The sequence below is a fragment of the Syngnathus scovelli genome, chromosome 22, assembly GCF_024217435.2.
Source record: "Syngnathus scovelli strain Florida chromosome 22, RoL_Ssco_1.2, whole genome shotgun sequence".
In the NCBI taxonomy this organism is placed as follows: domain Eukaryota; kingdom Metazoa; phylum Chordata; class Actinopteri; order Syngnathiformes; family Syngnathidae; genus Syngnathus; species Syngnathus scovelli.
This window is the reverse complement of record NC_090868.1, coordinates 6656357-6677009: the sequence shown is the minus strand read 5'-3', so window position 1 is coordinate 6677009 and position 20653 is coordinate 6656357. Positions and strand designations below refer to the sequence as shown.

Genomic DNA, 20653 nt, shown 5'->3' with positions numbered 1-20653 from the left:
GTCCTCGGCCTCCTTCTTTACGGCTAGTGTACAGTCTCAGGGTGCTGGACTTGGGATGGAACCCTCCATGCATGGTTAGGAGCTTCCGTGTCTTGATATCTGTGGTCTGTATATCTTCCTTTGGCCACCGTATGATTCCTGCAGGTATCTGATTACTGGTAGGGCGTAGCTGTTAATGGCTAGGGACTTGTTCTTGCCGTTGAGCTGACTTCTTAGGACTTACTTGATGGGGGTATTTGGCTGTGGCTGCTTTCCTTGTTTCCTCGTCAAGGTTGCCATTTGCCTGTGGAATTCCAAGGTATTTGTAGCTGTCCTCAATGTCTGCTATTGTTCCTTCTGGGAGTGAGACCCCCTCTGTCTGGATTACCTTTCCTCTTTTAGTCACCATGCGGCCACATTTCTCAAGTCCGAATGACATTCCGATGTCAGAGCTGTAGATCCTGGTAGTGTGGATCAGGGAGTCAATGTCCCGCTCGTTCTTAGCGTACAGCTTTATGTCATCCATGTAGAGGAGGTGGCTGATGGTGGCCCCATTCCTGAGTTGGTATCCATAGCCCGTCTTGTTGATTATTTGGCTGAGGGGGTTCAGTCCTATACAAAACAGCATTGGGGACAGAGCGTCTCCTTGGTATATACCACATTTGATGGTCACGTGTGCAAGTGGCTTGCCATTGGCTTCAAGTGTGGTTTTCCACTGTTTCATCGAGTTGGCGATGAAGGTTCTCAGAGTCCCATTGATGTTGTAAAGCCTCCAGCATTCAGTGATCCAAGTATGTGGCATTGAGTCATATGCTTTCTTGTAATCAATCCAGGCAGTGCTCAGGTTGGTACGTCTGGTTCTGCAGTCTTGGGTAACTGTTCTATCCACCAGGAGTTGATGTTTTGCTTCTCTGGTATTTTTACCAATCCCTTTCTGAGCAGTGCTCATGTATTGATCCATGTGCCCGCTGATCTTATCTGATATTATGCCCGACATCAGCTTCCATGTTGTGGAGAGGCAGGTGATTGGCCGGTAGTTGGATGGGACTGTACCCTTTGAAGGATCCTTCTGGATCAGGCCCTTGGGTTAGCCATTCAGGGTGAGTCCCATCCCTTAGCAGCTGGTTCATTTGTGCTGCCAGGCGCTCATGGAGAGTTGTAAGTTTCTTGAGCCAGTAGCTGTGGATCATGTCAGGGCCTGGTGCTGTCCAGTTTTTCATTCCTGAGACTCTTCTCTGGATGTCTGCCACTGTGATGGTTACTGGGTTCTGTTCAGGGAGCTTGCTGTGGTCCTTTCTCAGAGCCACCAGCCACTGTGCATCCTTCTTATGTGATGCCTCCCGCTCCCATATATCCTTCCAGTACTGTTCAGTTTCCAGCCTTGGTGGGTCTGCTCTGCTATTATTCCCCTGCCACTGAGCGTACACTTTCGCTGGTTGTGTTGTGAACAACCTGTTTATTCGTCTGGCTTCATTCTCTCTTGTGTACCTCTTTAGGCGGCTGGCCAAGGCTTGGAGTCTTTGTTTGGCAGTTTCGAGTGCTTCAGGTATGGGCATCTGGCTGTATTTCTTGGGAACTTGGTTTTTCATTGCACCTTTCTGGGCCTCTGTTATTTGGCCCACTTCTCTCCGTGCTATCTTGATTTTGGCCTCCAGCCTTCTCTTCCATGGTGGGCACTGTTGTGGTCGCATATGGTCATTCTTCTTGTAGCCAAGCATTTATAGGATCACTGCTGCTGAGGTGTATATTAGCTCATTGGTTTCAGTGATGGTAGCCGTAGGAATTGTTTTCAGTGCTGCATTCACATCTTCTAGGAGACTTTCTGAGGGTACTTCACTTAGCCTCTGCAGTGTGTACCTAGGTTCCCGAGCATTCATTCTCACCGTGATCTTGTTCTTCAGGTCAGTTGCTGCCTCGTTCAGCTTGATTGTGCTTATTGGGGTTTCGTACCCAACCTCTGGACTTGTACATGGATTTAACTCGTCTCTGACCTGGTGCTCTGGTTGACCTTCGCTATGGCATTTGTGTTGTATCTCATCAATCTCGAGCTGTGATAGCAGGTGCCGTTTATGGATATTGGAACATTGAGCTACTAGTTCAGGTATGGGCAAACTACGGCCCATGGGACCGTTTAATCCGGCCCGCCAACCCTAAATAAATTGTATTATTAAACGTTTTTTTCTTTTTTTTTCGGGCATTTTGCCTGCAACGACTGTGTTTCCCCAGTAGATGGGGAACCACTCGCCTGCGCATTTACTACCGGAAGCCGTGTCAGAAAGCTCGGTGCACACTCACAAGTGCGTGTACGTACTCAGTAGTACGGAAATGGCGCACTCGCGCTCTATTTGTATCAGTGCCGAAATTAAAGCGTGGGCTGTGACGACAGCATTCTTGTAATTTGCGCGCCGAGCTTTCGGATACAGTTTTACGCTAAAGCCACCCACAAACCTTCCCCTGGAATCCTTCCATTAAAATGAGTCGCCCATGGAAAAGCAAGGTGGACACTGAGTGCCGAGTGTTTAAAAAGAGTGGCCAATTTGGCTCGACGTACGCGACGTGACGTTCAGCCACATGAACATCAACATCAACCGTCACAGATCTAGGTAAACGGACCAACACCTCGGATCTCTCCTAAGAATTGCCACAACAAATTTTACTCCAGACTATGACACACTATCAAAAAATGGGAGATCAACAACACTGTTCCCATTGAAAATGAAGGGGAGGCTTTCAAGTTTGTTGTAAAAAAATGCATTTTCAATATGATCTGTACAAATAGCAGGGATTGAAACTAGCGACCATTCTCATTTTCAAACAATGCAGGATGCTCAAGGACATTGATGCGCCACCTGTTTGTGACTAATCTTAACCTGTAAAGTTCTTAAGGCTTACTTTAAGGAAGTGTTTCCCGTTTCCTCACCTCTGTTACCAGGTGTTTGTGAGTTAAAACTCTGCTCTCATTTTCAGATACCCCTCACCGTGTTGCCGTTTTGATTACTTTATTTGGATGTATGCTTTCACCGATTCTTCAAGATGATATATTTGGTCAGAATGTTTGCCGTTTGATGTGATCTCATAAGATAAACATCTTTCATTAATCTGACCTGCAGGCACTGAAGTGATGGAGACTGTTATTCATAACAACAGTGTTAGAGATTTGCTCACTCCAATTTATTTTGCAAGAACCAAACAGAAGACAAGCAAGTTCTTTTAGACACCTGCAGGTGGAGAGTCCATTCGTCGCTGTCTGAACAGCGATTATCGAATGAAGTCTGAACTCTCCTTCCTGCAAGGGCATATTTATTAGGAGGAACAGAGTGGGGGTGAGAGTGGGCAGGTTTGGTGAACCCCCGGCCTCTGATAAGATCAGAGCAGGGGGTGTTTTACACTATTGTGGGAAACAGACTCTGCATTGTGAGGGCCAGACGTGATTGATTTAATTATTACATTGTGAGGGCCAGACGTGATTGATTTAATCATTACAGTCTACATTCCAACATAATCATAGGATCAAACTAACCTGAAAACCCTAACATCTCCCTCCTGATTTATCATATGATTATGCCACCCCAAACAACAACGATAAGCAAGAAAAAAAACATATACGTATAATGAAGAAAGTAGAATGGTAAAAATAAAAACAACAAACAATGATAGCAACACTTTCCAGTGAAGATGAGGCATTACCTCAAACTTATTGTGTAAGCGAAAAACCTGCTGGCCAGATGTTATTAGCAGGAAAATTCTTACACGGCCCCGTTGCCACAGGCGGCCAGAATGCTATGAATAACAAAAAATAAAAAGAAAAACACAGAAACAGTACATCATTGTATCCATCACTTGCGAAGCATTTTCGATGGTCAAATCATCAAGTTTCTGTAAAACATGCTCAACAGAACAGCATCTACGCAATCCACGTCTCATTATCATTATCACAACTGTCACGTCTAAGAAGTTGTATATGTGCCCGTGTTTTCGTCAGCTGATGATGTTCTAGTCTGTAGGTGAGGTCAGTCACACACACCGGCGCACACACTCTTGTCCAGTTGGCAGGCAGCATCGGACAACTCCTGTGACCACAAAACCATGATCCGTACTGAACAGGCACGTGCACTCATAGGATGCAGGTGGGGCAGTGCCTCTGAACTTCTGGCTGAAGTAGGTCCCGTCCGATGGTGCAGCCATGTTGGTAGTAGAGCCCTTACACCTTGAAAACGGCTCTCTCATCCTGGCACACAGCGGTGATGTCCAAAGCTCCCATCCAGTTTCCTCCTGGAGAGCAGTCGTCGTTAATGCATTTGTGGGTCCTGCAACCTTGGGTGCAACATGTGTAGTCAGCAAGACTTGGAATGGTCCCTCCCGTCGTGGCTGGCCCAGTTCTTTCCTTTGATGACCTCGATGTAGACCCAGTCTACTGGATTTATGGGGTTGTCGACCTGTGAGGAGGAAAGATCAAGCGGCAGTAAATTTGTCTTTGACACAGTTTGAGCGTCCTGTTCATATAATCTGCCAAGGACTGCTCTTCATCTGTTGTTTGCAACTCTCGTAGTCAATTGTAGTGCCCATTTAACTGGCAAATAGGAATGTTTGCGGGAAGAGTTTGAACACTTCCTAATGATTCCCTTTAACCAAAAACTATTTATGACAGGGGCGTTCCCATTTATTGCCTCCTGGTTTAAAAGAGATTGTCTTATCCATGCCTTCTTTGTCCTCACACACACACACACACACACACACACACGCACCCACGCAGACAAAGAGATTCTAATCCATCTCTCATGTAGCTTCTCTTGATAGAATCTCCTATTGGTAAATGTATAGCAGACGTTTTAGCATATAATCCCATACTCTGCTCTCTCACTTCTACTTTTTCATGTCGGTGCAGTCGTAGGTGGCCCCTATTGCAGTCATTGTCTTGTTAACTGTCGCCTTGTGACTCCTATGCATGACTGTGTGAATGTCAAAAATTGAACGTACCTAACTTTCTGACCATCCAACCTCCACTGTGGTATAAAAAACCTTACTATTGTATTGAGTAGGTACATTGAGCAACCTAGCTTCCTCCTGACTGCCAAATGTCCTGTTCTAAAATTTATATAACTCGACCTCTACGTCTTAAGCTTGATGAGCCAAAATATAAGATCTTGCTCTTGTTTCCTACCGTTTTAGTCTATTTGTTTTATCCAAATCCGTTCAATCTCTGATTATAATCTGTAGCCCTACGTATTTTTCAAATTTTTATTTATTTATTTATCAAATCTCCTCAGTTCTGTCAAACTCAGTGCACAATGAACCTCCCTTCCACTTTGAACCAAGCTTCACCAAATTTGGGAACGCCGTAGCAAGGAGTGCGATTTGGTTGTCAGACACTCCAAGTCCATATCTTTTTGCCGCACTTCACCCTATCAAGTTGGTGTTCTTTTGTTGTTGCTTCGGAGTGACCCCATCCATCACTCTTGAATGAGTCCATTGTTCAAATGAGTCAATTTTCATCATTGTGAGTTCCTCCGCTTTCCACTGTCTTTTCTCGTCCCCGAGGATGTTGTATTTCCTCTGGAGTGTACTTGTCCTCCTCCAAGCACAACAGCAGTCTTTTCTTGTCCTTCGCCAAAGGTCAAAGGTGCTTCAGAGCCAGGCACCATTTTGTGGTTGTTCACGGCTGCAGGCGAAGACTCGGATTGGGTTTCAGGGGCCCTGACACTGAGAATGACAGGCTGGTTTGAACACTTGTAAGACTATCTCCAAATGTAGCTGCTTCCATCAATTTGCTGGTAATGTTTGTTTACCAAACTTCAAATTCTTCTAATAACAGAGGTCTCGTTTTTATATCGTAAATCCTGCAACTCATCCTATTTTTTGAGCTACATTTTATCTATCTATAGTTCCAATTTAATCGGACAGTATGTTGTCTTCAGTATCATTATTGAAAATCAACTCATCGAGGTCTGCTTTCCACATCAAGCCCTGATCTGTATGTCTTGACCTATCACATGTTATTGTCATGCTTGCTCAAAAATGTGACTTAGAGTATGGTGCTGTGAATTCTCAATCTCCCCAATGAAATTGGATCTCCCCTCGTAGTTCTTATCTTTCTCATGTTCCTGTTAGCCTGCAATTGTCCAAATCAAAAATGTTTTCTTTTAACTGTCTTTCTTTTGAACCTCTAAATCTCTCGTGTTGCTAAACTATCTACACCAGAACAAAAAATTTACCACAATATAACACCAAATGTATTCGAAAATTCATTGTCATAAAGTGTTGTATTATTACTATCTTCCACTATCTGTCCTACTCACTCCCCCCCTTTTTGAGGCCTGGCAACGCCCATGCCTCACACCTTGACAAACTTTTTGGGAGAATGTGTTCTTTACTACATACGATTCCATCATTATTTAATTTGACTTTCTTTCCAAAACGCTTCTCAATTTCTCAGTTCACACATCTTCTACATGTGTTACTGGTTCTCCAGTTTTTTTTTTTTTTTTTTTCTAGTTAATTATCAATCCAAAAGCTATGTGTTTCTTTCTAACATTCAACCTGCTCAAAATCACTCTTTCATCAAAGTCGCTCTACTAATTTTCTATAGTAGTCACCAACAACTTCAACCATTCAACCTGTAATTTCTTTTCATTCAGGCTATCATTCATCAATGTTCATTTGCATCTCACACGCAGTCTCCAAAAAGGAGTCTTTCTATCACATTGGTCCCAATTCATCCAAGCTCACCACACAACATTCATATATCATTTTCAACTTAGCTTTCCTGGTAGAACAATCCACCAATTCAAAAAAAACTTAACTAAAACAAACAACTGGCAAATTAATCTGAATTTTTTCTTTGTTTTTAAATTTGAAGAACTCAATCTCTCAGATTTAGCTTGCATTTAGAATTTTGTATAATCTTATAACACAACCAATCAATTATTCCTATTAAATGTAGCATTGCAAAATCTTAAATTCACAATTTAGCTTCTTCCAATTCTTGAAAGCATGTTCTGTCATTTTTTTTTTTTTTTTTTCTTCGAATTTCTCATGTGGGCTCGACACTTAACATGCACTAGTGTGGATTAGTTTCTGCTTGCAAACAGATTTCTCTCTTTTTCCTCTCATTTTTATCTTCCAAAATCATTTCTGTTCTGCGGTGCAAATTGGATAGACCACAGTCTAGCAAAAAAATTTTTTATACTAAAACTTTAGCCAATGTTCATCATTTTAACATACGCACACACATGCACAGCTCTCGCACGCAAAAGGTAGTTCCCAGCACCAATGATTCGTCACAGGCTGACCATTTCCTGTGGTCGATCATGAGCTGGTCCCTCCCATGCACACGAGGACAGCACATTCTAATTTTATTTATTTATCTTCTAGAAGCAAGTTGCATTTCTTTACCACTTGATTTGCATATTTTAACTTCAGTGTAACACAATTTGAGCTCTAGTCATTTGTAATTTGGGCATACAAACAGCATTGTCATACTTCTTGGATGGACAGGACTTCTAATAATCTAAAAAAAATTCTAATAATCTGACAATGACATGTTTTGCTGTCATATGGGCATCTATTCTTTCTTTCTCTGTATGAGCATAAGCGGTCAAAGAGGAGGAAGCTTGTCATGCTAAAAATGAGGCTTTTCCTCTTTTCCTTCCTCCACCCTTTGATTGATATTGTTTTGCAAAACGACACTCTCGTGCGAAGTGTCCTCGTCTCCCACAGTTCCAACAGTTGTCAGAATCTCGTGGGGGTTTTGAATTATATGGCGGCCTGCGACCTTGTTGGCCTCTACCTCTCCCTCTAACCTGCTGGGACCCTTGGAAGAAGACTGTTGTATCTTCATCTAGTTCATCATCATCATTATCTAGATGAAATACATCAGAACTTTTGCCTTTTTTGATCATACATTTTCTTCCACTTCAGCATGTATTGCATACAATTAAGAAATTTACTTGCCATGAACTTCTCGTTTTAAAGAAGAGCAGAGCAAGAGATTTACCGTTCTTATTTCCCATCTTAATTTTAGTAGTTTAAGGTTTTACAATTTTTTTCAATTTTTTTTTTTTCTTTGAGGATCCTCAATGCAGGTTTAAATTGACCTTTCAACAAATTACTAGCCTGTTTTATTGCCGTGGATCAACGCTAGAACTGCTTTTTAGTCAATTTATCCTACCAGTCACACACTCAATCACACTAGCTCCAGCGCTTTTTTTTTTTTTTTTTTTTTTAGGCCTCATGGCTCGGACAAACCAAAGCCGTATCTCATAGCTCGGACAAACCAAAGCCGTATCTCATAGCTTGGACAAACCAAAGCCGTATCTCATAGCTCGGACAAACCAAAGCCGAATCTCATAGCCCGGACAAACCAAAGCCGTATCTCATAGCCCGGACAAACCAAAGCCGTATCTTTAGCGCTTTAACTTACTTGTCCCCTGGTTCGTTGCACCGCCGGATCCCGTCAATCCACCTCTGTCAGACGAAGGCAGACCTAAGATGCTGGCCCAGCGAAGAATTCTCTTCCCAGGACTTTCTTTTCCAGGTCCTCCTAATGGACGCTGGCTTGTCGACAATGCAGCACGTCCTCCTTCGCCGGTCAGATGGTGGGTATGAGGATCCCGGGTTTCGGCACCAAAATGTTAGAGATTTGCTCACTCCAACTTATTTTGCAAGAACCAAACAGAAGACAAGCAAGTTCTTTTAGACACCTGCAGGTGGAGAGTCCATTCGTCGCTGTCTGAACAGCGATTATCGAATGAAGTCTGAACTCTCCTTCCTGCAAGGGCATATTTATTAGGAGGAACAGAGTGGGGGTGAGAGTGGGCAGGTTTGGTGAACCCCCGGCCTCTGATAAGATCAGAGCAGGGGGTGTTTTACACTATTGTGGGAAACAGACTCTGCATTGTGAGGGCCAGACGTGATTGATTTAATTATTACATTGTGAGGGCCAGACGTGATTGATTTAATCATTACAGTCTACATTCCAACATAATCATAGGATCAAACTAACCTGAAAACCCTAACAAACAGTGTCGTATTTTATGACAATCACTGATAGCAGTTTTTTAGGGATTTTTTTTTTTTTTTTTAATGCTGTTAATAAATGCATTTGTTTTCAAAAACCTTTTTGGAATATCCATGCTTTACTACCTACTAAAAGCCAAAACCTTTTATGCATTGACCTTTACAGGTCGTTTATATTACTTCACACAAACACTACATCCATCTGCTCCTGGTTCGGCCCCCCGGTCAAAATTTAGAACCCAATTCGGCCCGCAAGTCAAAAAGTTTGCCCACCCCTGTACTAGTTGCTTGGCCGATAGTGTTGACTGTGGGTATCGAAGTTGCCATTGTTCCCGCATTTTCCGCATGTAACCCCTCTCGCTCGGGTTGCTGGAGTAGTAGCATTCCAACAGATCCTTATTCTCGCATCTCGCCCATTTGTGTCTTGTTCCCGTAGCCCATTTTTCATCAGGGTGCTCTGGTTCCCCAGCACCTGACGCAGACCTTGTTTGTCCGGGCGACGTCTGAGCCGGCATGTCTTTCGTTTCTTGTACTCTCATTATGTCTGAGGTAGGCGGTATCGTTAAGGGTCTTGCCTAAGGACCCACACTGACTGTTGGTAAGGTAATCGCTCATTGCTCATATTGTGCCCCTGCCGGGAATCGAACCCGGATCTCCCGTTTGTAAGTCATGTGACTTACTGATTGAGCTAGTCAGCCGTATATATATATATATATATATATATATATATATATATATATATATAGATACGGCTGACTAGCTCAATATATATATATACATGTATAATGTATAATAATGTATAATATATACTATGTATATTATATATGTGTGTATATATATATATATATATATATATGTGTATATATATATATATATATATATATATATATATATATATATATACATATATAATATACATAGTATATATTATACATGTGGGTCCGCAGGTGGGCATAGAGGCTGATCCGGGAGCCACATATTTTTGTGCAGTGTGGGCAGGTGGTGGGTTGTGGTCGTGCTGGAGCCTGTTTTTGTCTTTCCTTACGAAGTTGTCGTTTGGTTTCTGCGACACGGCAGAGTTCATTTTCGTGATGTGCTGCGCCTTCTTGCACCGCTGCCTTCCAGCAGTTCCTGTTCAAGGCGATGCGCTCCCAGTCCTGAGATGTTATTTGGAATTTCTTGAGATTGGTCTTGAGGTTGTCCTTAAAACGTTTCTTTTGCCCGCCCGGGGCTCGCGGACCTCTCTCCAGCTGGGAGTATAACATCTGTTTGGGGAGGCGGGTGTCAGCCATGCGGATGAGATGTCCTGTCCATCGGAGTTGGTGCTGCATTATTGTGATGCTCGGTATCCTGGCTTCCTCCAGAACGCTAATGTTTGTGCGTCTGTCCTCCCATTTGATCCTGAGTGTTTTCCTCAAGGTTCTCTGGTGGTGCTGTTCAAGAGCTCTTAGGTGCCTGCTGTAGGTTGTCCATGATTCTGCCTCATAAAGTAAGGTGGGGAGAACCACAGCTTTGTAACCCAGGAGCTTGGTGTCAGCCCGGAGGTCTCTGTCTTCAAAGACTCTTTTCCGGAGTCTGGCATACGCTCCACTGGCACAGCTCAGGCGATGGTTGACCTCAGAGTCAATGTCCGCTTTGGAGGAGAGAAGGCAGCCGAGGTAGGGGAAGTGGTGAACATATTCAAGTGCAGTGTTGTCCACATTTATGATGGGCGGAGTAGATGGCTGGTTGGGTGGGGGGTGATGTAGCACCTGGGTCTTCTTGATGTTCACGGTCAGACCCAGGTGTTAGGTTCAAAGTGCTAACTGAATATCTGTATAAAACGCATGATAACATATATATATATATATACAATTTTTCTAACACCAGGGCTCTGTATGTCTTAGCGAAGGAGTTCAGGATGCCCTGGAGGTCTTCTGCAGAGTGTGCTGCAATGGTATTATCGTCTGCATACTGGAGCTCCACAACCGTGGTGGTTCTGATCTTGGTTTTGGCTTTGAACCTGTTAAGGTTGAAGAGCCTGCCATCAGTTCTGTACTCAATTGAAATTCCGTGTGGTAGTTCTTCGTTGATGAGGTGGAGTATGGCGGCAATGAAGACAGAGAACAGGGTGGGTGCAATAATGCATCCCTGTTTGACCCCTGTCTCTACAGTGAAAGGCTCAGTCAAGGAGCTGTTGTTGAGCACTGTGGCTGTCATTCCGTCATGTAATAAACGCAGTGTTCTGACGTATTTATCCGGGCAACCATACCTCAGAAGGATGCTCCATAGGGCCTGGCGATCCACTGAGTCAAAGGCCTTTGTCAGGTCTATGAAAGCCATGAACAAAGGCTGTTTATGCTCACGGCATTTCTCCTGGAGTTGGCGTGCTGTAAAAATCATGTCTGCAGTGCCTCTAGCTGGGCGAAAACTGCACTGCGATTCTGGGAGAACTTGGCAAGAACACGAGCAAGTACTTTGCCAACTGTTGAAAGGAGCGAGATGCCCCTATAGTTTCCGCAATCCGCTTTGTCCCCTTTCTTGAAATTGGTCACTATCAGAGCTTCCCTGTGCTCCGAGGGGAGTACTTCTTTTTCCCAGACCTTCAGAAAGAGGGAATGGAGGTGGCGCTGGAGCTCTAGTCCACCTTCCTTTAGGACCTCAGCTGGCATCCCATCTGGCCCAGAGGCCTTGTTGTTCTTCAGGCTCCTGATGGCATCTTGGACCTCTGCTAAAGTGGGAGGTTCACCCATGTCTTCCCTGATGGGACTCTGAGGGATGTGACTGAGGAAATCTGACTGAGTTGTGCTGTCACGGTTGAGGAGTTCCTGAAAGTGCTCTCTCCACCGGTTGTTTGTGGACTCATTGTCCTTCAACAGCTCCTGCCCGTCGTTAGAGCGCAGGGGGTTTTGGCCGCGATGGCTTGGGCCGCAGACAGCCTTGGTAGCACTGAAAAAGCCTCTGGTGTCACCAGAGTCTGCCAAACTCTGGATTTCCAGTGCCCTTTCTGTCCATTTTTAATCTGTCTCACCCGGCTCTGGACGTCAGCCTTGGCTCTGGAGTGAGCCTGTCTCTTTGCTGTGCAGGTGATGTCATTTTGCCAGACACAAAAGGTTTCCCTTTTCTTGGAGATGAGCTGTTCTATCTCTGTGTCATTCTCATCAAACCAGTTCTGATGGTTTCTGGTCTTGTACCCGAGAGTGGCACTGCAGGTGTCGAGGATGGAAGACTTGAGCAGGCTCCAGTGTTCTTCAATGTCCTCAGGGTATTCCTGATTGAGGCTTTCTCCAAGAGAGGCCTGAAACAGCTGCAGGGCAGCAGTTTTACTCAGGGTCTCAAGGTTTAGTCTTTGCCGGCTCAGCTTCTTTTGCAGTCTCCTCTTCCTCTTGAGTCTGATGGACATCGTGGATTGTATCAGGCGGTGATCTGTCCAGCAGGCCTCTGAATCCATCATGGCTTTTGTGATGCTCACGTTGCGCTGATCCCTGGCTCTGACTATGACATAGTCAATAAGATGCCACTGTTTAGAGCAATGTTTCCCAACCACTGTGCCGCGGCACACTGGTGTGCCGTGAGAGACGTTCAGCTGTGCCGTGGGACTGTCCAATATTAATTACGGAGCGCATTGTAAACAGGATCGCCAAACCACTGGTCAGTTCGCGCAAGGCCTCGTCACCCACTTGCTAATCGTGCATGTGTGGAGAATCGGAGAATCTTGAGATTTCATATTGTGTCGATATGATTGTATTGCATCGGCACATATTCAGTTTATGTGTGTGTTGCTGTGTGCTTTTGCTAACAGTGACAGACACTATGACGGTTGTGGTGCGTTTGTGGTCCGATGGAAATCAGAGAATGCAGTTCAACCGGAGAACCTGGATTGGTTATTTTTCACATACGTAAAATAAGCAGTCAAGTCGAGACTCCTCGACTGTGATAGCCACTCAGCTGCTGTCAGAACAGCAGAGCGTCTTTAAAAGTGACTTTGTTCTTATTGTTGCAATATTTAAAGACCTAGTCTAAAACAGTAAACAAAATCACGTTGATTCTTTTATTTTAATCACAATCACGTTAAATACTTTATTTCTTACACCGTCTAAAACCTTTTTAAAAAATTGTCACTTTTATTTAAAAAAAAGGAATACAATTTAAAGAATATTTAGTATTTATTTCTATTAAATTATTGGACTCTCCATACATATATAGGAATAGGACTCTACATGTTTCGTTGTAATATAACTGATTTTAATATAGGAGCTTAACAGATTTTTGTTGGCGGTGTGCCGCGAGATTTTCTTAATGAAAAGGTGTGCCATGAATGAAAAAAGGTTGGGAAACACTGGTTTAGAGCGAGGGTGTCTCCATGAGCCCTTGAGTTTGTTCTTCTGGCGAAAGATGGTATTGGTGATGATAAGGTCGTATTGAGCACATTTCCTAAGAAGCAAAACCCCGTTGGAGTTAATGTTTCCAATGCCTTCCTTTCCAATGGTGCCCTTCCAGAGGTGGTGGTCACGGCCCACTCTGGCATTAAAATCTCCCAATATAATAACCTTGTCCTCCTTGGGGATTTTTGACAATACCTCATCCAGACAGGCATAGAAGTCATCTTTTTTGTCCTCATCGGAAATGAGGGTAGGTGCATAAGCACTAAGAACTATTGCCGTCTGGTTGTTGGCCAGCACCAGGCGGAGGGTCATCAGGCGCTCACTGATTCCCACAGGGAGTTCAGAGAGCTGACTGATCAATTGGTTCTTGATGGCAAAACCAACCCCATGGATCCTAGGCTCATCTGTGGCCTCTCCTTTCCAGAAGAAAGTGTATCCACCCTTTTCCTCCTTCAGATGACCTTCAAAGATGACCTGAAAGAGCAGCTATGTCAATCCGGCATCTTCTCAGTTCCTTTGCAATGATGGCGGTTCTCCTCTCCGGCCTATCACTGGTTACACTGTCCATTAGTGTGCGCACATTCCATGCTCCAAAATTCATGTTTCTGTGTTTTCGACCGCATATTGGTGATCCCTCTGAACGCGGTAATCCAGTCGGGAGGTTTGAGGCAGGCCATGTTTAGGGCACCTTTTCTAGCCCCTTCCCCCACAGGGATGAGCAGAGTGGATCCTAAAAAGGGCTGCTCAGTCGTGGATGCAGCTACCAAAGAGCTCTTCTGCCTTGGTCCAAGAGCCCAACGATCATCTAACATCCACCACCTGATGTGCCAGCTTGTGACTAGGGGCTTCCAGACTTCACAATCCTGCCCCCGTTGCCACTTATTGGTCGCCACAAGACTTTAATCCGGGATGTAAGGTGGATTCCCTGAAAAAGACGCCTGTGCGTGACTTTGTTTAGAGTGGGGAGACTGGTGCACAGACAGTCACCACACTGTCCTTGACAGATCAGGGTCAGAGTCTAGTGACAAGGAGACCAAGACGACTGGTGACCCTTTTCTGCTGCAGCCTTCATCCGCCTTTCCAGCCGTTGTGACGCCACCCCTTAGGTCAGCCATCATCCTCCGCCTGGTCCACCGTTGAGGTCTTCACTATTTACCCATTGCTGGAGCTGTTTACCCACAGCCGGGACAGTGGTTGATGGGCAGTAGGGCATGTCCACACACCGGTGGGCCTGCATGCCACATCTCTGGGGCCCACTGCTGCTCCGAGATCCTGCAGAACTTAGCCTGGGACCACAAGGTGCCAGTTACCGTGTGTGGCCACGAGGAGGCGTGTGCAAGTCTTGGCAATGTGTACCGGCTGAGGAGGCTTATGAACTCGGCTCCTCTTTTCACCCCCGAAAACAGAGGGCTAGCCGGTGGCGGTAGCTGAAAGCAGAAAAGTGGCAAACAGAGGCAGCATGCAGCATGCACAAACTACAGGCACTACTACTCCAACACTACTGCACTGATGCATCACACGCCCTGTGTGCTGATGGCACACACACACACACACACAATATATATATATATATATATATATAATATATATATATATATATATATATATATATATATACACACACACAGAGTAATCCATCGCTACAAATATACAGATAGATAGATAGATAGATAGATAGATAGACAGACAGACAGACAGACAGACAGACAGACAGACAGACAGACAGACAGACACAGACAGACAGACAGACAGACAGACAGATAGACAGATAGATAGATAGATAGATAGATAGATAGATAGATAGATAGATAGATAGATAGATAGATAGATAGATAGATAGATCTACATACGAATTTAATTTGTTCCAGGATCTACTTCGTATGTTGAATTAGTCGTATATTGGATCAAATATTTCCAGTAGAATACACTGTAATTCGTTTAATTTGTTCGACAGCCAAAAAAGCAATAATAACTTCTTCATAAATACTGCAGATAATTACACATAGTAATAAAACAAATGCATTATATCAGAAAGATGTAAAAATGAATAAATTACTAAGAAAGAATCAGTAAAAAGGGATTTTTATTGTCGCTGTACCTTAGAGCCAAAAAAGCAATAATAACTTATTCATAAATACTGCAGATAATTACACATAGTAATAAAACAAATGCATTATATCAGAAAGATGTAAAAATGAATAAATTACTAAGAAATAATCAGTAAAAAGGGATTTTTATTGTCGCTGTACCTTAGAGACATTAGAAATACATACTACGTTCCTTAACTTACTGTACAGTATGTGAACTTCAAACCAACTTTGCTTATTTGTTTTATTTTTTTATATTTTATACACATTTCTTTCTAGTTTTCAGTTTTATTTAATCCAACTTGCATAACGTTAACTTAAAACGAACCTAGCTTTTTTTTTTTAAAATATATATTTTATGTATTCATTTTTACTTTCATCTTCACCCTCTTCACTTCCACTCAATCCAGACTTTCTTTTCTTTGCTTCATTTACCTCCTCACCATCACTAGTCCACTTTGCAGATTTTTTAAAGAAAGGCGTTCCATCTCTTCCAGGGTAGGGATGGTGATCCCTTGGATGGCTTGATTCCTCTGAGGACTTCCTTGATTGTCGGAATGCGCTGCGGTTGCGGGATTGGACCAAATTAAGCTCTCTGCGCACTGAGGTCCATTTACATTTTGGAAAGTACATCAGTACTTTAAAAATATTTTCTAAATTTCAGCGACGGCTCTGTCACAATAATGCGACCAGCGCGGTGCAGTTGTGCGGTCGGCGACGCGCCACGATTGCGCGTTCGGCGGTGCGCTGCAGTTGCGCGATCGGACAAAAGTGCGCAAATGAGAAAAATGCTTAAAAAAGGCGCTTTTTTTTGCTTGGAACGGATTTTTTTCCACCGTTATTTGTAATGGAAAAACATGATTCGGAATTCGAACAATTCACTTCTCTTCTGGAAAAGTTAAAGTTAAGTCCCAATGATCATCGTCACACACGCATCTGGGTGTGGTGAAATTTGTCCTCTGCATTTAACCCATCCCCATGTGATTTTAATCCATCCCCTGGGGGAGAGGGGAGCAGTGAGCAGCAGCGGTGCCGCGAGAGAGAAGATCAATGCCCTAGGCTTTGATGTCTATTCATGAGTTAGGGGTCATAAAATTTTATGACCTTTTTATGACTTGTTATGGTATCATAAATCACCCTCTTTTGAATTGTGGCGGGGTTGGGGGCATCAAGATGGCGCCAGTCGTGACGGCGCCATCTTTGACTGTCGCCATTTTGGTTTGCTGGCGCCATTTTTAAGATGTGGCTATGTACGGGCATGTATTTTTATGAATCAAGACAGGTGTAGCATCTGAGCTAGCTTTGCTACCACCCCTCTGAGCTAGCTTTGCTACCAGCCCGCGCGTGTGGGTTGAAGGGGCCCGTTTTGTTGAGAAGGCGAAGGGGAGGGGGTGTTTGTGTCAGTGTGGGGTCGTGAGAGTCGTCATTATTGGTGCCAAAAGTTGTCTGGATGAGAGTCGCATATAATTTGAGAAACATTAGTTTAGCCAAAGGTGTCTGAAAGCGAGACGCATGTAATTTGACAAACAATAGTTTAGAGGATCAAGGGGGTTTTTGTTGAGAAAATCATTGAAATGTCGTTAGCATGGTGCCAGAGGTATCTGAAGGGGGTTTTGTTGAAAAAATCATTGAAGTGTCGTCAGCATGGTGCCAAAGGTATCTGAAAGATAAAAAAAAAAGCAAGGTGTTGATGCATAATTTGAGAAACAATACTGACTGGGGCCAAAGATATCTGATGAGCTAGAGCCTTTGATACGTCATCAACATACGGCCAGAGTTATCTGATTTCCCGCGACACGTGATCCCATAGGCGTGGTCTTATCCCCGCCGAATTTAAAGTTTGGTGTGGACGAGCATCATTTTGGACAAGACAAGCCATAGCTCTGAGCAACGGAGTCGAAGCGCGTCAAAAAGCTGTTTCGAGAATGGTTAAAGGTAAGTCATTTTAATACCTTTCTCGCGATAATAATAGTAATAATAATAACAAATAATAATAATGACAAATAATAATAATAGGTTATTTTATAAAACAAGATGTATTGTTTATATAATATTTGCAGACATCATCGCTCTTGTCCACGCATCTTTTGACGACGATTTTAGCGACGTTTACCTAACACAATCAGACTACGGTGAGTCAATCGCGCATCTAAGATAGTTAATATAGAGGGTATTAGTTGCTGATTTTATTTTATATATGTATGTATCAGATCTCGTGGCCGCGGCCACTAGGAAAAGCGTTCGGCCGACACAAGCTGCCTTCGACCGCCATATTGGAGCAGTCGAAACGACAGAGCCAGCGCGACCAGCGGTATCGGAGTCATGTGTTACTGTTGAAACCAATCCACTCTCAACCCGCACCGCTCAGCCGGAATCAGCGACGGATTCTGAACTAGTTGAGGCTCTGTCTACTTACGAAGGTTTAAACCATCATCATCAAGAGTCGGAGGTATTCCTTATATATTTTCTCTCTTTATGTGCTATCATACTTGCTATTTTCGGTATTATAAAGGATTAACTTGCAGGTGAGCGTCGTGACACGGAGGCTCAGAGAGAGAGGAAGAGGAGAAGGAGGAGGGGGCACCCCTTCTACAACACACGCCACTCAACCAGCAGGGGGCCTGTAAAGTGCCGTGGTAACTGTATCTACAAAAGACGGTTACAAGAATGTTTTAAGATTATACGTGCTCTTACAGATTTAGCCGAATCAAAATAGGTTTGTGTTGTTTCTGTTGTGTTTTGTAAAAGAAAATATAATGGATCATCCAAACCTTACGTCAACGGAGTCAGATTTCTTAGCAAACATTGATGAAATAGATTTGCCGTCATTTTGCGGGACAAGCCAAAGAAGTGACACACCAGAGCTAGATTTATCAAACGTTAACAATACGTGTACGAGTCAAATAACAGATTTGCTCAACAATGTGAGCACGGCTTTGTCAGAGGGGGAGAGACCAGACAGTCCTGCTATTCTCACCCATTTACAAGCTGTCATAGATGAATTGAACAATCAAAGTATGAATGAAGGTGGACAGAGTCCGACACAAATCCCGTCACAATTGCTAAACATGATAGCAGAATTAAACAACCAAGCTAATGGCAACAACGGGCGTATCAGTCCTGACATTCCTGTCCAGTTGCTTAACATTATCCAAAATCTAAATACGCAGCCTCTGGTTGACCCGTCAACCGCTAACACTGTCGATTCATCGCCGGTTGCTATTGATGACATTCCACCGACATTTCAACCTAACAACTGCTCTGTTATAATTGATCACGAAATAAATGTTATTGATGACAATACACCAGCATTTCAACACACGCCCCAGCAATCTAACAGCGGTTTTGTATTAGCTGATCAACGCGGCGGTTCTGTTGTGATCAATAGGCCGCATTTCAATAATGTAGAGATAAGGCGACAGTTAAATATACCATCGCAACAGAACATTAATGATTTTGCCACCTTCTACCTCCAGATTGAAGATAAAATAGATGATGTCATGCAAGAGGTAGCTAGCAGAACCCAAACAGGTGATGTAATTCAGATCGAGCTAGCTAGTGGTAACGATAGAGCTCACATCTACCAGCAAACTAGTGATATAAACTCTATCAGAGATAATGTATCAGACATGCTTGAACGTTTAGCCCAATCAAATACAGAGCTTCTGGCTGATGACGGCTTAGAGCTCATTGTACAAATAGTCACACCATTGCGCGGTGGAATGCGTCGCAGGCTGTTGAACACTACCAACAGAGAGATTTTGAGGTTGAAAAAACGACACCTACACATACCTCGTAATAAAGACAACAATTTGTGTTTCGCTCTCTCACTAACCTATCTGCTAAATGACACACTTACAACAAAACAAGCCACAAGGCAGGCACGGCTCTTACATGAGAGTGTAGGATTGGATTGTCAAACACCTGTGAGTCTGGGCGATGTCCATTGTTAGAATAATTTTAAGTGAAGCTTTGGCCTGCCAGACCTGGAGGCCTCGCCTTTACGAGTTTATCTTTCCTTTTATCTAGGTTCTTCCTTTTTAGTGATAGGGATGTCTTTTGATCCCTGTCAGCCATTTGTATCCTTCCTGTCCTTATGTTGTCTGTGTGTTTTGGTTCCCGTAAGAGGCCTTCACTAACAATGAGCAGGGCTTATTTGCATAGGTGACATGTTCTTTGTTTGATTCACAGGAACTTCATTCCTTTTCATTTAAATGTAGGTTTGGTTCATAGATTGTAGTTTATCAGACCTATTTATCTTTGTTAAGGGTTACATACAGTTAGAAGTAGTTGCATAAAAGTTATCCCATATTTACTCAATGTTTGTTTAAGGAACTGCATACCGGTTACCTCACATTTGTTTAATGTGTGTTGAAATGTTTAGGACAAGTTACTTATTATTATTATGTGTTAATTACCAAGTAGATAAAGTTAGCAACGGTCTAGTTGCATTTGTTCCACAGCAAAGCGGCAATCAACGTGCTTCAGGGTATTTGACCCCGGTCGAGGAAGAGTCAGCCAACTGAGGGAGGACAGCTGGGGACGGCCTCTGCGGGGGGTCACGAGCCAACAACGAAGTGCTAATTCACACCACACTACATTCTTTAACTTATCAGCGTTGCTACAGACACAATCCCCCCTCCCTTTAGTGTAGCAACGCCTCTGTAACCAGGGCAAACATAACATTAAAAAGAGGGGCACGTGGAGTAAGGACTCAGAACTGATGGAGGTTGTAACTGAGATTGCTTTCTCTATCGTTCTCCTCGCGAGTAAACCTGTTCTGGTTGTCTTCTCCTCTTCATTCCAGCGAGTGATTTAATGTCTAATCGTATTTAGACCCAACATCCATAAATTTGAGAAAGTCCTCAAACGGAAAATAACTGTAATGTATCAAAGAGGACTGCCGCCCCATGACCTTTTTCGACACGCGTTACCCCAAAACAGATAACGATACCTTATTTGTCTTACACATCGAGGACCATTATTACGGTGTGAAAGCGATAGAGGCATTCGTTGGTCATGCATTCTTTTGCAGGCATTGTTACAAAGGGCATGAGAATTGGCAACAGCACCAGTGTGAAGGACACTGTGGCGTTTGTCTTGTAAACAGCGACGGATTAAACCTCTCATCTGCCCCGACTGTAACAAAACTTGTCGTAATGAGGAATGCTTTACCAAACATAAAGAGTCTCGATCAATGAATCGTGT

The 20653-nt window shown here is 43.5% G+C and overlaps 2 long non-coding RNA genes across 3 annotated transcripts; one reads left to right on the top strand and one right to left on the bottom strand.

Moving 5' to 3' along the window:
- Positions 1-3184: 3184 nt before the first annotated feature.
- LOC125992413 (uncharacterized) lies at positions 3185-9086 on the bottom strand. Its single transcript, XR_007489618.2, has 2 exons — positions 4187-9086; positions 3185-4049 (listed from the first exon to the last, which is right to left on the bottom strand). It is a non-coding gene; the product is annotated as an uncharacterized lncRNA (long non-coding RNA).
- Positions 9087-9909: 823 nt separating this feature from the next.
- LOC125992283 (uncharacterized) lies at positions 9910-20224 on the top strand. Of its 2 annotated transcripts, XR_011086230.1 has the most exons (4): positions 9910-17380; positions 17506-17577; positions 17656-17894; positions 17971-20224. It is a non-coding gene; the product is annotated as an uncharacterized lncRNA (long non-coding RNA). The 2 variants fall into 2 exon arrangements; XR_011086229.1 differs by having other exon boundaries at positions 9910-17577.
- Positions 20225-20653: the final 429 nt, after the last annotated feature.